Source organism: Sciurus vulgaris (genome assembly GCF_902686455.1).
Source record: "Sciurus vulgaris genome assembly, chromosome: 7".
Taxonomy (NCBI): domain Eukaryota; kingdom Metazoa; phylum Chordata; class Mammalia; order Rodentia; family Sciuridae; genus Sciurus; species Sciurus vulgaris.
In genome coordinates this window covers 105,548,261-105,568,990 of record NC_136467.1, presented here as the reverse complement: position 1 = coordinate 105,568,990, position 20,730 = coordinate 105,548,261, and the positions used below count along the sequence as shown (strand labels likewise).

The following is a 20,730-nucleotide window of genomic DNA, read 5'->3' as shown; positions in this document are numbered from 1 at the left end:
TAGAGAGCAACGTGATCCTTTTGTTTTTCCTCACATCCAGTGTACCTCTCTTAAGTTCTTGTAACAGGATACTGTGATTATTTGTTTAAATATGTCTTCTCCACTGAGGGGAGGGTGAGGATTGCATCATATTCATCTCTATCCTCAGGCCTTAGCACCTCGGTGGTTTCCAATAAATATTTCCTGGATAGACAAAAGAATTAATAATAGAATATTGCATATTGAATATCAGCCTTGTGTCCCCTTGTCCCCAGATGAAATCTTATTCAGGGTTCCCAGGGCATCCAATTAAGGTGCTTTCCTTCTCATCTATTTTAGAAATATAGAGGAATCAGAGCTCATTGGATTTGTTTAAAGAGAAAGGGAGGGATGTAAAGCAGGCCCCATCCTGCTGCAAAGTTTGCTGGACACAGTCGTAGTAAAATTAGATCAGCTGGCATAATTCTTTCTCAGTTTTGATTTAGAGAGGACAAGAAAGGTTGAGTGTGCCTTTAAAGAGGAATGTGGGAGGAAGGGAGATTGCTCAGATCCAATGGAACTTGTTGAAGGAGCCAGTTGTGCCCATTATGTGGTTAACAGAAGGGACACTTTGCCTCTCGTACTCAGTGTCCCCTCCAAGAGCCTTCAGTTTCCTGGAAGTTTGTGTGTGTGGAGTCTGACCTCCCTGCCATCCATTCCCATTGCGCATTAATGATGGAGTAGCTCTGACCATTTATGGTTTTAACATTTAATTTGAAAGACAATAAAGATTCCTATTTGTTGTTGTTATGAGCTCATAAGCACAGGGGGCCCCCCCCAAACACCCATACCTCACCATCCCAATTGCTATAATTAACTTCATTATATTTTTGTCCTATGATAATCTGCAATTAATTGCAGCCCATTAGAATTTTACTTCGGCACAAAGCAATGAACAACAGCATTCATTTATCTATTTATTTTGTTAAGGACATTTTGAAAAATATTGAAAATTGTTTTGGAAATATGAATGTGTAGCTTTCTTTTTTTTCTCTTTCTTATTTTGATATGTACGTTTATTTATTTATTGGATCATGTTGCACTATAACCTGCTTTACTTTGCCAAACTATAGAATGACAGATTGCATATTTCTCTGTGTTATGTGGTTTACGTGATTTTTGAAGACCGTAAGTATTCCATCACATGCATGGACCCTAGTTAATTCAATCTTCAGTCATTATATCTTATTTCAGGGACTACTTGCCCTATGAATTTCCTGCTAGTACTTCCCTTTGATATTGCCAAGATTCTAAGACTTTGGTCAAAATTCCCAGGTTCTCAGGTGATTCTTGGAACTCTGAGAAACATCAGGGGGAAAAACCCAGCAAAGTTGGGTCAGACTCCACAAAGTTGGATCTTTGTACCCAGAGTGGTTTTCAGGATCCTTGTTGGATGCCCCTAGTTCTGGAGGATACCAGGATGGTGGGAAGAATAACTAGAGAAATTTAATTTAATTGGGAGAGAAGACAAAAGCAGAGAATTTTACCTTAGTTTGAACTATCCAGGATGTTCCTTCAGTAGGCCAAATTCTTGCCACTCTGTTTACTTCAGTTCAATTCAATTTGACACTTCAAAAAATTGAGTAATCTGTTACTTAGCACATCCTGCTGGGGACTCAGAATTACTCCTGCTTATTCTCTTTTTTCTTCTTTCTCCCTCTCAGAGGGAGAAATGTCTCCTTAATTGCTTTTTTGTTCTCACTGTTTTCACCCCTGGTGTATATCCATTTCTTCTAGTCCATTTCTAGATCATTCCAGCATCCTCCAAGGGTTCTGGAGCAAATGATCATGGACTCCTGGGCCTAGTGGGTTTCCCATGTGCTAAGCATTCACATTATTTGGTTTATACACTCAACAAATTCTTTTTCAGCATATATGCTATGTCATATGAATGTGACTGTGAATATCATGTGCACAAATTTTATTCAATAGGAGCTTATACTTTAGCGGAGGAGCCAAAGAAGTAAAAGAGAAATATAAAATAATGTCTAAGTATCACAAGAGAAATCAGCTATATCAAGATGCTGAACAGAAGTCACCCTTGACCAAACCCAACACTTTACCAACATCCAGGTCCCTGGGGAGGGCTACAAATATGAACTGGAGAAGACACCCCAGTAAATCTGCCCCTGTCCTGTGATCTGACCTCAGTCTCATCTATTCTGAGAGGCCTTCCAGATGGCCAGTTCTGGCTCCCTAGCTAACCTTTACACAGTGAAAACAGACTCAGTAAACATGAGCTGAATTATACGGGTCAATTGTTGGATTGATTTTTTTTTTTTTTTCTTTTTAAATCATTAAAACCCTGAAACCAAGCCAGAATCAAGCATGAATAATGTAATTGTTACTCATCTTGTCCAAGATTGCCATTTTCATCTTCCCATTCTATTAAAAGGAACTGAGAGCCAAGATAAGTCTTCCTGAGACGGGCTTCAACTAAAGAGCTATGGACAGAACACTCTGTCCCTTTGGGGGATTCTGACCCCCAGCAGTTCAACAGAGGGCAATCTGTGCCTTTGCTCATTAGCCTAACTGAGATGATAAATGTTGGACTGAAATGAGCCATAGGGAGTTGTGCACTTCTATGCAGCTAACCGCACACTAACTGAAGGTGTGACAAAGTTCAGGAATTCAAGCCTCAGTTTTTCCATCCTGTGAGAGTTCACATGACTCTCCTTCCCTAGTCCTGAATTTCCCTCCAAAATCTTCTTTTATAACATCATCCAAATAGAAATGGAATTGAGCAGAGTAAAAAAACATTTTATTTCTCCAAACTTTTGCCATCAGTCTGAAGTTCAATTCTTCTTATTTTCCAGATGCTCAGGGAATGCTCACCTTCCTGTCTCCTCCAGGATATAATGAGTAAGAATCCTGAGCAAATTGAATGAAAAAAATGAAATTTTCAAGACCTTTAAGAGGGGGTTTCATGGCCATTTATTAGGAGACTTTTTAGTTACAAATTTCTGCTGAAGAATAAGGAAAGATTTTATTTTAATATCCATATTTTTGCCATTAAAGTACTATGACCCAAGTATACACTGTATTTCTTAAATTTAAGTTTTGTTTAGGAACAAGTGTGAAAATTAACACACACATCACATGTTGCAATTTAGGAATTCACATTATTTTATTAATAATATAAAAAGTTCCTGGTTGGTCATTTTATCATTCATCCCTACAGTTTTGCCTCTGAAACTCTTCAATCACAAACTAGCTACAGCAGAGAGTGGGAGATCAGATGCAAGGCCTCAGAACTTTAAATGTGCCCAAGTATATTGAGGGCTCAGGAGTGATTTCTCCATCTTCTCTTTTATTGTAGGAGTCAACTGACTTGCTTCCGTAATTGTTATTTGATTGTCATTAAGAAATAAAAAGGGGCTGAGGATGTAGCTCAGTTGGTAGAGTGCTTGCACAAGGCCCTAGGTTCAATCTCCAGCGCTGCAAAAAGAAAAAAAAAAAAAAAAAAAAAAACAGTGAACAACTCTAGAAGAAAATCAAATTAGTGTTAGGGACTGGCCATTCTACCATTAAATGATCTAAAATAGACACAAAATACAAGAAAACCATTATTCTTATTTCTTTTTAAACTGATTGAACCACAGTTCTTCAGCATCCTGTATGTAAAATAGGCAAACTTAATATCATGGTCGTTTTCCCCAGTTGACTGCTGGCAGGGAGTCTCAATAGGAAAACCAGGATGGATGGTTCTCTCATAATGAAATGTCAAGGAATCAATAGATTCAACTTCAGGGTTCAAAAGTATAGACATTCAGGTTTCCCTAAATTCCTCCCAAGTAGTCTCCTTAAATAGTCTATATTTTCCTCAAGTAGAAAGTATTGAAACAAAGATCCATAAGTCATCATTTTAGTCAAGCAATTGCCTTTTTGTCCACACTGTTATTATGTGATAGGCACAATGCTGAGGGCCTAAGGTGGGTCATTTCATTTAATTTGAGCAGTAACTAGATGCAGTGGGTGGATGATACTTCCATAGTACAACTAAGACTCCTGAAGCACGGAAAGTCCACCCTTTTAACCATTATCTAAAGTGCCTATCCTTTTCTTTGCCATGACAGTCCATCCATAAGACGTAAAAAGGAAACAATAATAACTAGAGCTTTTAAAGAATTCTATATATTGTGTAAGTTTCCACAAGTAGGTCTTGTTGTAGGTCTTCATTTAGAACAGATCAGTATAAACCATATAGACCAGGATATTTTAGGCAAAGGGTTTTATCTCAGTCACACTTCCAATTCTTCATGTTCTCACCCCTTTGTACTTCATATGAATCTATGAAGTTTAGTAACAAGATGCCATCAGATGCACTTTGAGCTCCTTGGAAAAGGGATACCATGTAAACACAAAGTAAAAGTTTTATAAAAACAGTGTCAGTTTGGTATGTATACAACATAAAATAAACCAAATTATTTTGTTGGAGATTGGGACAAAATAACTCTTTAATCTTGTACATCTTTTGAAAATCATTTTGCATGTTGCTTATGTCTGTGACTTTTAAGGGCAATCTGAAAAGGAAGTGGTGACTGTTTAGCCTTCATATTGGGGACATGCTGTAATATCCAAGATTTTCTTGTCTGTTCCCAGGTTGTAGAAAAATCCTAGGTTGAAATTTTATTGCAAGGTCGAAAAGTTACATGGAGGGAGGTTTGGCAGTGAGTTTCAATAGACCAAAGACCATCCTGATTGTCTTTTATGAAGGATCTAATAGGCTTTAATTATGATTCAAAAATAGAAAGGTCACTTGAGGACTCTTTTTTCCAGAGTTACCAAAACATTATTTACTGCAAGTGAAGTAGGCTATGACCTCACAGTGAAAAATGGAGGGAGCTTGCTTGAAAACCAAGTAGTTTTGTTATGTTTTGTTTTGTTTTTGGTACTGAAGATGGAACCCAGGGGCACTTTACCACTGAGTCATATACCCAGTCCTTTTTTTAAATGTGAGACAGGGTCTCCCTAGGTTGCTTAGAACCTCACCAAATTACTAAGGCTGTTCTGAGACTTGTGATTCACCTGTCTCAGCTTCCTGAGTCACTGGGATTAGAAAACAAAGCAGTTTTAATAGGCATAAAGGGCCTCCTTTTTTGTTTTATTTTGTTTGGTTTTGTTTTGTTTTATTCCTGCCCCTCTCCCCACACCCACCCAGGGCCTCCCACACTGAGCTATATCCCTAGCCCTTTACATTTTTAAAATTTCTAGACAGGATCTTACTACGCTGCCTCAAACTTGCAGTCCTACTGCCTCAGCTTCTGGTGTAATTGGGATTTAAGGTGGATGCCACCAAGCCCTAGGGAGAAACTAATGTTCTTATCTAGTGGCTCCAGACAGCTTCACTTGCAAACAGAACTCCTCTCACATAGATAACAATGCCTAACATCCCTTATTCTTTACATGCACACTTACATCTGCCCTTTGATAAAAGGAGAAAAAGACAGTTGCCTTTGAAAAAGGATTAGAGGACTTGTTAGTCTCCTAGTAAAGCTTCATACTCCAGGTGGAGGAATTCTGGAGAAAAAAATCTGCAAGAAACATCAACAATGCATTTCACAGCTTCCTGTGTTCTCACTGGATAGCTCATTGCAGTTGAATTCAGACTGTGAATAGGCCTTCTGATTTCCTGGCCTGTAATTTTGTTTCTAGAGAGACTCAGAGCAGCAGAAGAGGGAGTTTTCACTTTCTCTTCATCAGCTGGGTTGTACAATTGTGATCTCTGGCTTTAAAACAAATGAATGCCAATTAGTATCAAAGGCCCATATTTTTGAGGATTGGTCCCTGACAATTTTCCTGATTCTGACTGTGCTTCAAACCTGCCAAGTTGCTGCTCAGTCTAAAATGTTTTCATTTATGGAATCGAAATAGTTCTGTTAGATCATCTACTTTCTTTGGTTCATGATATTTTGCTGAGGATAAATCAAATAATGACTTCAAAAATATTTTGAACAGGAAAAACATTATAAAAATATGAGATGTTGTTAGACGTGTCACTAAAACAGGGTGGCATAAGGGAAAAGTTCTAGGAATCAACAGACCAAAATTAGGCCTGTCTCACAATAGTGAGATGAGGTGGATGGAACCCCTATAATAACATTAATACAGGCCATCTTCGCAGGATTGGATGGATTTCTTTTATTAAGAAAAAAAAAAAAGAAAGAAAGAAAGAAAAAGAAAAAAAAGTGCATACTGCTCTTTAACAGCAAAACCATTTCGATTCTTAACTGATGGTAAGTGCATTTTTCTCATGGGAAAATAGAGCATTGTGGGTGAGGGGCAAGTCATGTTACTGGTGCCAGGACCTACTGGAGATCTTTAGGTGGAGGATGGATTGGTAGAAGGTGGTTTCTTGGCCGGATGGTGTAAGATGTGGGTTTGTGTGATGAGTCTTGCACGGGTGTGTGAAAGTGTGTCTGCAAGAGCCTACGTTGTGTGTTATAGAATGATTTATTTCATAGGCATGACCATCAAAGCTCACAAAAGGGCAGTGAGAGAATGAAGGTAGGGATTTAAATCAGTCTTGAAATGGCAGCGGAAGTTTGTTGTTTCCCTTTCCCGAGAGATTTGGGAAACAGCCCCCAGGGATTGGTTCCTGGAAAGAATTAAAGTGCGGTTAGCTGGTCCGTTTCTCAACCCCTGTTTTTGTTTTTGTTTGTTTTCTTGCAAAGGGGTTTACAAGAGTATGAACCCCCAGTGGAAGGAAGCGGCGTCAGTCAACTTCCTCGGCTGCAGCGGCGGCTGCAGAGGGGTGTGCGCAGACTGCGCGGGGCTGCGCGGGGCTGCGCATCCCGCCCCCGGATCGGGAGGGGGCGGAGCCAGCGCCGGGCGGTCCCCTCCTCCCGGCCGCTCCCCCGTGCGGAGTGCTCAGCAGACTGCCACCCGCTGGAGGCTGGTAGCCCGGAGCTGAGTCGCGAGTGCAGGCTGGACCGGGCCGGCTGTGCGCACCGGCTCCGCCACCGCCCCTGCGGGTGAGTCCAGCTGCGGAAGGCGGAGAGCGGGCCAGGCTGGGAATCAGGACCGCGATGTAGAGGAGCCCAGTGCTGGAGCTCAGGAGGCGGGGACGACAGGATCGCGACGTTGGGGAGCCCCGGGATCCGAGGCTGAAGCGGGGTCCAGAACCGCATTATTGGGGAACCCGAACCCGCGGCGAGGGTTAGGACTCCGGTGTGGGGGAGTTTCAGTACCCGAGCCTAGAAGGCAGAACGCCGGGTCAAGACCGTGGTGATGGGGAGCCCGGAGCCCTGAAAGGCTGGGGCGGGATTGTCTGCGATATTAGGGCGCTCCGGAGCCGGAGCCCCGAGAGCTGGGGATGGGGTAGGTGTCAGGATCGCGACGTGCGGGAGATCGGGAGGCGGAAGGAGGGGCGCCCTGCCGGCACTCCTGGGGCGCCCTCCGCAGGGCAGAGGGAAACTGAACCCGAGAGGGGAGTGCCGGGAGAGGAAGAACAGGGTGGGAGGGTGCCCGAGGGAGGGGAGCCCCGGAAAGAGCGGGGTAGGGCCGTGCGTGTAGTTGCACACTGGAAAGATGGGGGTACTTCTCCAAGAAGATGGGCGCGACGGGTGCAAAGATTGGAGCTGTGTTGAGAATTGGGGGCAGCTGGTTTATGGGCGAGATGATGGGTGGGGTTGAAGGGTGGAGAACGCTGCAGCTGGGTGTCGGAAGTGGCGGGTGGGGCTGGGACACAGGGAACCTCTCAGTCATGGGAAAACCGTCTTCTCGTGCAACCAGGTCTTGGACACCTCGAGAGGGCATCCGCTGGAGAGAAGATTGGGTAACTCCAGAGGGGGACGAATGGGGACCCAACGCTCAGAGATCTCTGGGAGTATTGGGAACCTACTGTGGGCGCCCTGATGTAGGGACTTGGAGGCGGCCAGAGCATCGCAGCTTCCTGTGCAGCTGTGGGTGCCCCAGGTACTGATGGACAAGAGGACTGGGCTCTTTATCTTGCCCTAAATTGCACCCCATATTTCTGAACTGGGTTGAAAATTATTTAGTCCAGTGACCCGATCAGAAGAGTGTGTGCTAAAAATGATAGTTATGGAGCGAGATTTCAGATAAACAGGTAATATTTACAGTGTGTGTTCCTTAGGCGTAACTCATATAATAAAGGTGTGTGTAATTTTTAGATACACGTATGCTACTTGCTCCTCTACATTCTGAGAGGCTGTTTTGGAGTAAAAACTGAAGACCAGTAACACACACAAACACTCATACACATACAACAGCCCACAAATGCACTAAATTCCACAGCCAAGTAAACAGGAGGAGTATTGTAGTTTGGGATTGTTTGTGTCAGTGAAGTTTCCCTTTACTGCAGTTAATAGGAAGTTGCCTGCATGAAGGTGAATTGCCCTTGACTGCACTGTTGAGATCATCCACAGCCTGTACCCACCCCTGAGCTGCTGTACCCTTGACCAAGTCAACTGGAAGGGAGCCAGACTGCTTGGCCTTAGCACCTCATCAGATGGGTAACCAAGTGTGTATCTAAAAAACAGATGGCCAGGGCATGGTCTGAGAGTTTATTTATTTATTTTCTGTTGTCTTGGGTGCACAACTGCTTTCAATTGTTTAAATAATGTTTGAATACCTTTTATTGTGTCTTATGTTGCTAATTATGTATTGTAATTAGTTTATTTGGTGTAACAGTTACAGGGCCTGTGAATCCTATTAAGTGGATTTCTCCATTTCAGGACACCTAGATTTGGGACAAAGGAGAGGTGTTCCCTCCTTCTTTCCTTCTGTGAGCACCTGCTGTGCATGCAGGTCCATCTTCTGGCACATACTGAGATTGATGAACTTCCCAGGAGAACCAAGGATTGTTTTGACAACTAGCATTTGTTGTTGGGTCTGGTCCTCCTCCTTCATTTAAAAAAAAAAAAAAAACTCCTCAGTAATTATGCAAGTTAACAGAAAAGGGAAGTATTCCTTTTGCAAGTGTCATTTTAAGATAAGGTTGGTTTCATTAAGGAGGTATGTATAAGTTATTGAATCTTGCACCAAAAATCTGCATTATCATTGCAGCAGCATATTTATTCACTTGGACATAAAGCTGCCTGATGCTTCCAATTCTTTATCCAAATGTTAAAATAAATATGCCAGTATTTATACATTCAGATGAGTATTTCTCCCTTTCAGATGTCTCTTGGCAAACCATGTACTAATCTTGGTGATGCTGTCATTGCTGAGAATATTTTTGGAGCTCCTGCTTTGTATTGCCTTCTGAGTTTGCAGCACATTTAAAGAATTGCTTCAGTGATGGCCAACCTTCTTCTGTTGGGAAGGAGTCAAATATTTAGTGGGGCCAACTTGGGCTTCTGGGGTGGAGAATCGAGGTTATAGCAAAAGTGTGCCCATAAAGGTAATGAAAATTCTCACTAAGGACTGGTAATTCTAAAAGGTATATGTTTTCAGGATGGGAAAAATAATTACTCCAAAGCACAACCCTCAGTTGGGTGTTTATGTTCTAGTATGTGTGAGAATAGAACTTGGTTGTATCACTTTATTGTTATATCTTATGACATACTGGGCTAGAGAGAAAATAAACCTTTCTTTTCCCTTCTTGATATTCTTCGCTAGGCAGTTTCCATCACTGCATATTTTCAGAAAGCAAAACAAATAGAATTGTTTTCACATAAACACACACACACACACACACACACACACACACACACACAAAGATACCCAGAAAACCACTTATCCCATGTAATGCCTAGTGATTGATTCTTGATGTGAAAGAATTTATGAAGAAGCAAGTAGAAAAATCCCTTTAACTGTAGTATTCTAGGACATACATCATAAGAAATGAACTGGACATGCACCTTTTCTTCTGTTTCCCTAAATCCCCCCCCTTTTTTCAGATTATATGGCATAAATTTTCAGGCAGCCAGGGATCAAATCTGACCTAACTGTGGTCTTAAGCATGTTTCACTTCTTTTAGCCTCCAGTTTTCTTACCTTAAAAAGAAGATATTAATGGTTATGTGTCTCATGAGGCTATGGTAAAGATTAAATAATATGCATGTAGAATACCTAGCTTGGTGCCTGACACATAATGAGTGCTTAAAATTATTTGCATTATTTATATTAATATTTCTTTTAATCCATGTGAAAATTTATAATTTTTCAAGTAATGATTTTCCTTTTAGCTGAGTTTTACAACTGAATATGTGCATGAGAACATTTTGCTTTTACCCTCCCAGCATCTTAGGAATATTTAAAGGGTAGACTTAAATATTACCAATTATTACTTTATTTTGAATTCTGATGTTTTAAAAATGAACATACCAATTAGGATTATGCATTACAGTTTGGTGTAGTAGTGAAAGTATGAAGGAAAAAGGAGTTTTAAAGCCTCTACTAAAATTTTTTTCCCTAATCCAATGAAAATATTTTTCTAATGAAATAGCTATCATTCTCTTGCCATGTATTGAAAGGGATGATTCCAGTAACATCCCTTTTATTCAGAACATGAGTTTGCTATGCTTTGTTTTTTAAAAGGACATGGAAGAATAGCTTGGCACTCAATTCTCAGCTCTTTTGTAAATATTGGTATGAATTTTTTCAAATTTATGAATTTTACTTAATAGATATGTGAGGAAGATGAAAAATAATTTTATGCTAATTTTAATCAGATGATAAGGGGTTGCTATGAAATAGGTAGTGTTTCATGAAATGCTCAACCTTTTACGAGAGTTCCCTGTGTCTTAGGCAAGTAAGTGCTAGAGATGGAGAGAGACACAAGACACATGCTTTGACCTCCAGAAGCTCACATAATGTGCTTTCTCATGACTACATTAGCCAAAGGTTTTTCTCCTAATGGCTTATGGGACCAAGCATTACTATGGATTTCACTATAGTTTCTTTTCTCTTAATTTCCTGGAGAAGTCTGAACAGGTGGATCTCTCAAGAGTGTTCATATTTTTGAGATTGATTAACTCTTTCAGGATGAGATCTCTGTGCACCCAGATGCCATGAACGTAGGCGATTTCTATGAAAGTACTTACTGAATTATATAGTGAGATATAACTAACTACAGTTTCCTGGAGGGTTGTGTGTGGTTCTTGCTTTCTCTTCTTAATGGTGACTTATGTACTTGTCAAGTACAGGAAATAATATTATAAGGTGGTTTATTCCAGCATAGTTTCTTCATGGGGAGAAAGCTTGATCTTGCCCACTTCCTATAGATTTTTTGTAATGTCTGGAGACATTTTTTATTGTAACTGGAGTCGGGAGGGATGTTATTGACTTCTGATGGGTGGAGATACGCTGCTAGGTGTTTTATAAAGCACAGGATTGCCCCTGAAAATGAAGAACACTCTGGTCAGTAGTGCAGAGAAACCCTGGCCTAGAACCTGGGATCTGGAGTGAATGTAAACCTGTACTAGCACCCTGGCCCCACCAGGTATTCACTGTACTACCGGGGTGAGTTATTTATTCAACCCGAACATCTATACAGTGCACATCTGCAGAGATATTGTGAAATTAAATGATAGTGTTTATGAAGTGCTAAGTACACTGGAGGTCCCTACTAAATGGTCACTCTTAGTAGTATGACTGGTTTGTAGATCTGGGTTAAAACCCAGGAACTGTGCTTCAAACAAACATATCTTTGGGTGATTTAACCCATTGTGTACAGAAAGAAGCCACATTTCTTGATCCATCCATGTGTTCAAAGATAGAGCAGAGGAATATACTTCTGGTTCCTTCTGAATTCTGGCCCAGGTTCTACCAACAGCTAGATGTGGTCTGCAGGTCATACCAATCACAGTTCCTCAGACTTGTGTTATGTAGACGAGAGATGAGCTGAGAATGGAGTTTTTCTGTTTCCATCTGGGCTACACCTGGATGGAGGAGATAGCCATGCTATGGAGCCCCTTCTCACTGAGCTACATCATCTCCCCTGCTACAGAAGGTTCTTCTCAGATCCCTGTCTACTTTTGGTCCAAGCTTCCTCTGCTGTGTGAGCAAGCTAGGAGGTCTGGCAGTTTCCCTCTGCTTTTCTTTAGCCCCTCCTACTTGCACAGAATTCTTGTAGGGGGTCTCTTTACTTTTAGCAAAATGTTCCCATCCATTTTTGTTTTTACTTTGCATGGCATTATCCTGCCATCTGAAAGGGAAAAGCCCAGACTCCACTTTAATCTTCATTTCTTTGTTTTTCCTCACCACCCGTGGAGCCATAGGAGTGAGTAATCAATTCACAGTAACATGCTGATCTTCAGGACAGGGGTGGGAGTTGAGGTGAGGCAAATTCCAGGCCACAGAGAGTGCTTAGCAGACAGGGATGTAAATAACAGTGGTTATTTGGCCGTGAGCTAAAAACCATTAGAGCTGTACAATAGAATAACCTGGGGCTGCCCAGCTCCACCTCAAACCACTGATTCGGTTTCAGTGGGCAGGGCCTGGGCATCAGATTTTTTAAATGCTTCTCAGATGATTCTGATGCCCATTGAAAGTTGGAGGTCAAAAATCACTGCCTTATGAAATTAATGACCTGCATTTAAAAAGGAGAGAAAAGAGAATAGAATTTAAAGTATCAAAATTAGCATTGCTTTGTTAAGCTTTTGCTTTAGTGATGGGCATATGCTGGTTTGCAGTGTGCTTTTGATGGGCTATAGTGTAAAGAAGTTAAAAAACCATTGTTTTAGTGCTTAAGCAGTGTTTAATTAATATTACCTTGTTCAGTACATCTGTGTGTTTATCTGCAGGACAGTTTTCAAAGTGCTTTCATATACCTTGTCAATTATACCTTTGCTGCCATCCTATGAGACATCAACAGCAGAAACCATCATATTGATTTTTTTTTTTTCGGCAGATGATAAATTTACAAGTTGGAGTTGGAGAGGGTAAGAAATTTGTCAAAGTCATAATGAAAAAATGGCAAAAACAGGAACTTGAACCCAGGGCTTTTGGTGACTGTTATAGGGCTCTGTCCACCACATTTTTCTGCCTCTTCTGATTTTTCAAACTCTATGAGAAAGAAGGGAGCTATAAGTAGAGCATGAGTCTGGCTTCAGCATTAGAAGATAATTGCTATTTTTAATTTTTTTTTTGTTTTGTTTTAGGTGGACAAAATGTTTGTTTTATTTCTTCATTTTCATTTGGTGCTGAAAATCAAACCCAGTGCCTCACATATGCTAGGCAAGTTCTCTACCACTGAGCCACATCCACAGCCCCAAGATAATCGCTATTAACTGAGCATTTCCCTGTATCAGGAAATGTATTTATATTGCTTTATTTAATTTTCAGAACAACCCTGTGAAATAAGAATATTATTAGTTCGATTTCACAGATGAGGAAACATACGCAGAGAGGTTGTGACTTACCCAAAGAGCAGAGTGGGCCTTACTCAAATAAAATTCTCAATTGCTTTAGTACTAGTGTGTTGGCATTTTTCTAGATTTAAGATTCCTGTTTTACCAGGCATGATGATGCACACCTGTAATCCCAGTGACTCGGGTGGCTGAGGCAGGAGGATCAAGACCAGCCTCAGCAACTTAGTGAGGCCCTAAACAACTTAATGAGACCCTATCTGAAAATAACAATAATAATAATAAATGGGCTTAAGATAGCTCCGTGGGAAAGTACCTTGGGGTTCAATCTCCAGTCAAAAAATAAAAGACTCCTGGTTTCTTAAGGAGGAGAAAAATGGCCCTACTATGTGTAGCTTTCATTCAGTTTTTCTTGTGTGTCTGGAACCTTCTACCCTCCAATGATTGAGAGACCATTACTCAGACCTGTTTTGTGGAACTTGTCCATGTTGTTTGTGTTACCTAATGCTGTGAATTGTTGAAGTTTCTGCTGTGACTTGGGTAGTCCTGGCTAAAGAGAAACCTGAACACTAACCCCAGAAGAGTGAGAGCTAGATGGACTTGCCTGTGGTCTGGGAACCATTTCATACCTGTTCATTCATTTATTCATCAAATACTGCAGCCTACCAGGTGCCAGGGTCTGAGCTAAACATTGGGAAGGAATGATAAGCAAAAGTATAATCCCTGCTTTATGGAGGTTACAGTTTGAAGTAGGTTTTAGAGATGACACTTTTCTTCAAACATGGGTGAAGAATTTAATTATCGTGACTTTTGAATGCTTGTATGCCAGACTGAAACCATCAGGGCAAAGCAAGGCTCAGGCCCTATGTAAGAGGGAGGGCACCAATTAATTTACCTGATCAGAAGCTTATGGTAGATGAGTTAGACTTCATGTGATCTCACATAACTAAAAAATTTCCCTTCCTCAAAAGTGGGGAGACTGCTTGCTGCATTATGTCAACTTAAGTTAGATGATCAGGTTGAGCTGAGCCATGGGTCGAAGGGAGATTTTTCTTCTCTGCATGTCTGAGAAGGTATCACAAACTTCAAGCCTTCTCGGCCATCTCTACTTTCTTGTTTATGGAGAATTCAGTATCACATCAGGGCAATATTTGTGGAATGAGCAAATTAATGATAATTATGATGAATTTTAATGTATAATAGAGGTAACAGATGACATCAAGATTTTAAGAAGAGTACCCAAGGTTTACTTTCCTTTATAGAGAACCCAAAGACCACTAAAGTCTTTGCTAAGGGAGTTCCAGCTTTATTACTTACACTCCTCCCAAAACACTCAGCAATATATATACAGTGACATTCAACAACCATTTCATAATAAAAACAATGATCTTGCTGGAATTGCATTGGAGCATATTTTTCTCTTTATTTTTTACTTCTTATAATTTTCTTTTAGTTTAAAAGATAATGTCACAAGACATTTACAGAAGTATGAAACACATAGGGTAGGACATATGTACTGATGACTATAACAGTTATCTATTCATCAGCTCTATGGAAAAGACAGTGCACTTGCATTAAAATTTTGTCAAATGAAATAGAAGGAAAATATTGAACTGTTTCTTATTATGTAGTTGTGATCCATCTCACTGTCTGGAGAACCTTGGGGTCTAAATACTAATCAAATTTCAAAAAAGAGAATAATAAATCCATGCATACATAAAGACTTGCAGAGACATAGAGTAATTACTATGTATTGAGTAACTACTATGTTCCAGGCATTTTGCAATGTACTTTACTTGCTTTATCTTTAATCCCTGCAACAACTATGGGAAGGAGATATTATCCCAGTTTACAAATGAGAAAACAGAGATGAAATGGCCAACCCCAAGGCTTAGAGTTAGTGTCAGAGTTGGAATGGTAAATTTCTTATTTGTGAGGGGCCATGGAGTAGTTTGGGAATTCTGGTTTAATTAAAAGATGCCTTAATCTCTAGCCTGGGATTAGTTCAAGGGGGGTTCCTATCTATCCAGCTCAGGACCCTAAGAAATTCCAGAAATTGGGAGTTTCTGGGACTGACACTGAATTGCTGTCCGTGGTTCCCTGAACACACTGGAGGCATAAACCTGGGGTTGAAGATGGGGTTCACTGAAAACTTTTTTTCATTATTTCATATGCCTACAAAGCCATGTGTATGTGTGGCAAATAACTGATAGACCATGAAAATTCAGAAGTGTTTTGCTTGGGCTGGGGTGATAGCTCAGTTTGGAGCCACCTACCATCTTACCTGCAGCTGACTTGTGATCTTGTGTATCTGTAAAAAATATGGGGTAATGAATACTTAGTGGATGTGGTTGATTTAGTAAACTTCCAACGCATACAGAACAAATAACATTTTATTCTTATTTTTGATGGTAAGAGGTTGGGCAATCATGGATGGTCTTGAGTAACAGAGAAGTTCTCAGTGCATCTTATCCTCCCGCCTCATGCTGGTGACCCATGCATATCTCTAGAGAGGCAGGCTAGTCTCATGGTGCCTGCATGACCGGGAACAATACCTTTAAAACCTTCCCTGATCTATAACAGATTGTATTTATTGAGCATATGTTGTGTGCTAAGAGTTTTACTGTATTTTCTCTCTCTCTCCTTCCTCCGCCGCTTTCTCTCATATTATAGAAGTGGACAGAATGGTATAATAAGCCCCCAGGTATTCATCATACAACTTCAGTAATTATCAATTTTTGGCCAACTTCTTTTGTGTATACTTACCTCCAGGTTATTTTGAAGCTAATCTCAGATATATTATTTATGAATATTTGGAAATGTGATTCTAAAAGATAAGGGCTCTTATTGCAACTTTTTTACACTTCACAACAATCACATTAGTGAGGTACCCTTATCTCTGTTTTACAGATGAGGGCCATGAGACACAGATTAAGTGACTTGCCCAGATCACCAGACTTGTAAGTGGCAGAGGCAACATTCACGCCCAAACTGCCTAACTCCAGAGCCTGTCCTGTGCCATCTGGTTGCCACTGGATCTCTTCTGTAGTAGCTAATCCTTACGCTATAGAACTGGATCTTGGGACTATAAGCAAACTCCTAGGGACATGACTATTGATTTCCATGATTTCCATGCATTCAATCAACCCCACCCATTGCTGCAAATTGAGTCTTAGGTGCCCAGGGACCGAAAGGCTGTGAAAAGCCTGAGTGGTTATCTCCAGGAATGAAAGGACTAGCTTGAAAGAATAATGAATTCTGTTTAGGCAGGAAAACTAACAAAGCAGTCAAACCATTATTGTGACATTGTTTGAAATGTTGGAGAAATAATCCACAATGAAAAAAAGACTTAGTAGATATGTGACTGTCGATGGGTGACAGCTAACCAAGGGAGCTAGAAGGTTTCTTTTAAAATGAATTTTTCTTTGGTTTTTCTCTCTTGGCAGAAGGAATCAAAATCTCCCCACTGAGTCTTTTCAGTTTGTTTCTAGCACAGCTAATTGTGTTTATTTGTCTCCAGAACCACGTGCCTGCCTCTTTTCCCTTGCCTTTTCTTGAGGTCTCTTGCCTGCTGTGTACTGCTTTTACTGCCAAAAATGTTCTCCTCACCTGGGAGCCAGTTGGCTGACAACGCCAAGAATACATTGGGAGGCCAACTCTGCCTCCCCAGGGATACGACCTAGCCCCTGGCTCCCAAACTTGCCTCAGAGGACAGAGGAGAGGGAGAGAGAACTTAGATAAGCTGTGAAAGTAAGCATGTCTTTTGTCTTACATCCATCCATTCCAACCATCACATGTTAAGAACAGAGCAGAGAGCAAGTAAATATTATTTATTAATTGGTTGAAAGAGTTTTGCTAGTTCCAGTTCAAGAAAATGGAAACATTTTTCTTTTCAAAATAAGTATGTTGACTTTTCTGCTTAATGCTTTCCTGTCTCATTGGAACCACTGAAATTCTCTTGATTCTTAAGCCTAGATTCCTTTCCTTCCCTCTTTCCAGCCCAGTCCCATCACAGAAGCCATATAACTGCTGAAGCACTACCTACCTCCTTTTTCATCCTCCCACCCTTGGAACACTAAGGTGTGGCACTTGTCACAGTGCAGTTGAGGAAGAACCCAGAAATTCTACCTTTGTCCCTTCACAGGGATATGTTAACACAGACCTCAGATGTCCTTTTCAGGGACCATGTATTTTCCTTAACATTTGTTGCTGCACATATTTTTAGTTTTTCATTATTAATACTTCCACTTAAAAAAAAAGTCTATTGGGAAAAACAGTGGAGCGCAAGACATTTAGCTCTCTGTAGTAGTTTACTCAGGGATGGCAAGTTAGGGCTCAGTGCCATGGCTCTCTCTTGAGCCTGGCTTCCCTTAAAGAGCCTGTGGCAGACATTGTCAATGGATCACAACACCCTTCCCTCAGCTCAGTCCAGGCCAGAATGCCCCTCAATACATTACTCCAGGTTTATCATTGAGCAATAGGGGTTGGCATGAATGATGAAATCAATTTGTCATTTCCTAAATAAGGGGTCCCGTAAAGATCTTCCCATACTAAAATTCTGTGAGCCTTTTCGCCTGTGGTCACAGTAGGTCTCTAAAAGCTATGTAATGCTTCTCCTCTTTTGACTAAGAATCAGATCAAAGGAAGGGGAAATGTTACCACTCAAGGATGCCATACTATTTATGGAAAGCAAATGACAAGAGAAAATGTTTTAAATATTGATGGTTAGGAAAGGATTTGGAGGTCAAACTTTCCCTTTCAACTCATAGTAGGCCATTCAATGAGTTTGTAGGTTGACTGGTAAACCAGTAAGACTAAATAAAGTCATTTTTATTTGGGGAGAAAAGGAATGCTTAATGCAGTGGTCAAAGGAAATCAAAATCAGAGCCTGTCCCTAATGAGTTCCTAATCCGGTGTAGGTGTTGTATTGAGGTGAAGTTAGATTCAGTGTAGTTTAATCAGATGAGAAAGCAAGAGCCATCGCCCTACTTATAACTAACTCATTCTCAACTGACATAATTCTCTTTACTTTTGAAGAAATCTGAAGGTATTAGAAATAACAGCTTCCTTGACAGAGATGTTTTTAGTGTTCATAATCATGCTATACATAATGTATTGGGCAGTAAGAATGGCTTAGTGGAGGCCGTAGTCACCAGAAATCACTTCCAGTTCATCACACTGTGCAGGCAGAAGTTGCATAGCCTGTTTCAGGCCTGCCTGTCTCTAGAAAGATTGACAGAGGATGCCAGCTGTTATCTGGTGGTTAAGATCAGGCCATATATGCATGGGTGTTTTTCTTTTGTTGTTTGACTAATAGCACATTCTTTTAAAGGAAAAATCAAACCCACTATTTTGGAATGATCTGATTGGACAACAAGGATGGACAGAGCTACTTTTCTATTTCAGAAACCTCAACTATATATTGGAGTTTGGGGAGGGGAGGAGTGAAAACCCGTGTAGTTCTGACACTGCATTATGCTGACCAAGTATTTTAAGGGTATTTTTTAAAAAATCAGGTGAGATTTAGAATCCTCCATGCCCAGTAAGGATATACTTTTACTTAGTAATTTTTATCTAAAACTTATACCTCAGCAGAAATCACTTGTGGCTTACTATTATTACTTTCAGCATCTTTTTAGATGTCACAACAAGAGGCTAAAAAAATAATTATTTGTTTGTTATTTGGGAATATCTAAATAACTGAATTGCCTGGAGGGATGAGTGGTGGGTGAGGCTGGAAGAGCAAGTTGGGTGATGAATGCAACTTTTCAGTAGATATGACAATTCTTTGTCAGAGAGAGTGCTGTGGTGATGGAAATGAACTGCAAATGCTGATCTTGAATTTTCTGGTAACATAGAGTGCTTGTCTCTTCCTAGCTCCAATGATCCGTGCATTTGCCCAAATAGCTTCTTGCTGGGACTGTATCCTTTGTTTGCTAAAGTCACATTGGAAGCATTAAAATGTCCCCTTTTGGCTTTAAAATATATCTGTGAGGGTGGGATACTGGATGGAACCCAGGGGCCTCACACAGGCTAGGAAAGCATTGTACTACTGAGCTATATCCCAAACCTTTTTAAATTTTGAGACAGGGTCTCACTGAGTTGCCTGAGCTGACCTCAAGCTTGGTATCCTCCTGCCTCAGTCTCTTGAGTAGCTGGGAAACTGGGATTAGAGGCATATACCACCACACTTGACAAAAAAAAAAATATCATATTTGAATGTTAATGTGATGGCAAAGTTATATAATATTATCTATAAAACACTTAATAAGGTTAATCCTTTAAGTCCCAAGTTTCAATTCTGCAGATAGGTTAATGAAATTGACACAAGTGCATTAAAATAGGTTGGAAATCATAATCTAGAGTTTATGTGCCCTTTATATATATATATATATATATATATTTTCAAACACTCTAATCATTCACTTGTTACTTTTCTCAAAAGAATAGAATGCTAGGAATATAATAATTATATCAACAGTTACCATAAGTGGTATATTTGTTGCTCAATTTAAGTTTTTGTATGTATTCCACATCTGGGATGATGGGACTTAATGGGTTAAGACTCAGAAGTGACTCTTGCTTTACCTGTAATCATCCTAATACATGTAATTGGGTTTGTCTTTTTCAACTTTAATTCAGAAATCCCAACTTGTGAGCCTTTATTATTTTTTTGGTTTACATATGGCATTGCTGGTGCCAGAAGGATAGTGGTTTATTTTTAAGTATGTGCTTCATTTAATTTCACAAGAGTAGGACTTGGGATCTCTGCCTTCCAACTGACTTTGCCTCTAAGATCAATACAACTTCCAAGGAGAAAAATCTGTCCATTTTTAATGGAGTTTATAATGGATGTGCTTTGTTAATATTAATGACTATATTTACTACACTATAGCTTTGATTAAACACAGTTTTCAATTAAACTAACTTTTACTGACATATTCTACTTTGAAGAAAAAAAACATTAAAACAGGAAAATCAACTGCTAATAGAACTTTTAAGAGCAACTTCTCAGTAAGATCCTAGACCTACCCAATCTTCTCGACTATTGATATCTCCATTAGCCAAACTGCATAATGGAGATGAAGGACCTGGACAGTTCTATATTATCAAAATCGTAATCACTTACTCAGTTTGGAAAGTGGACTCAGACATCTTAGAGTGGTTTCCAATAAACCATTTGAAACACAAAGTGTTTCCCAAATAGCACAGAAGTTCAGGACATAGGCTCTGGAGCCAGACTATCCAGGTACAGATTCTTAGGTCTACCATCTCCTATCTGACTGACTTTGGGCAATGTACTTAACCCATTTCCTCATGTATATCATAGCTAAAAATAGTAGATTCTATTTCATCTACTTACAAGGAATAAACAAATTAATATAGGCAACAAGCTTAGAACTTATAGAGTAAGTGCTCAATATATGTCAAGTCATAGT

The 20,730-nt window shown here is 40.1% G+C and overlaps 1 long non-coding RNA gene across 1 annotated transcript; it reads left to right on the top strand.

Annotated features, from left to right (window-relative positions):
• The first annotated feature begins 6,869 nt into the window (after positions 1–6,869).
• LOC306665975 lies at positions 6,870–17,214 on the top strand. Its single transcript, XR_013765153.1, has 3 exons — positions 6,870–6,992; positions 7,753–7,935; positions 12,835–17,214. It is a non-coding gene; the product is annotated as an uncharacterized lncRNA (long non-coding RNA).
• Positions 17,215–20,730: the final 3,516 nt, after the last annotated feature.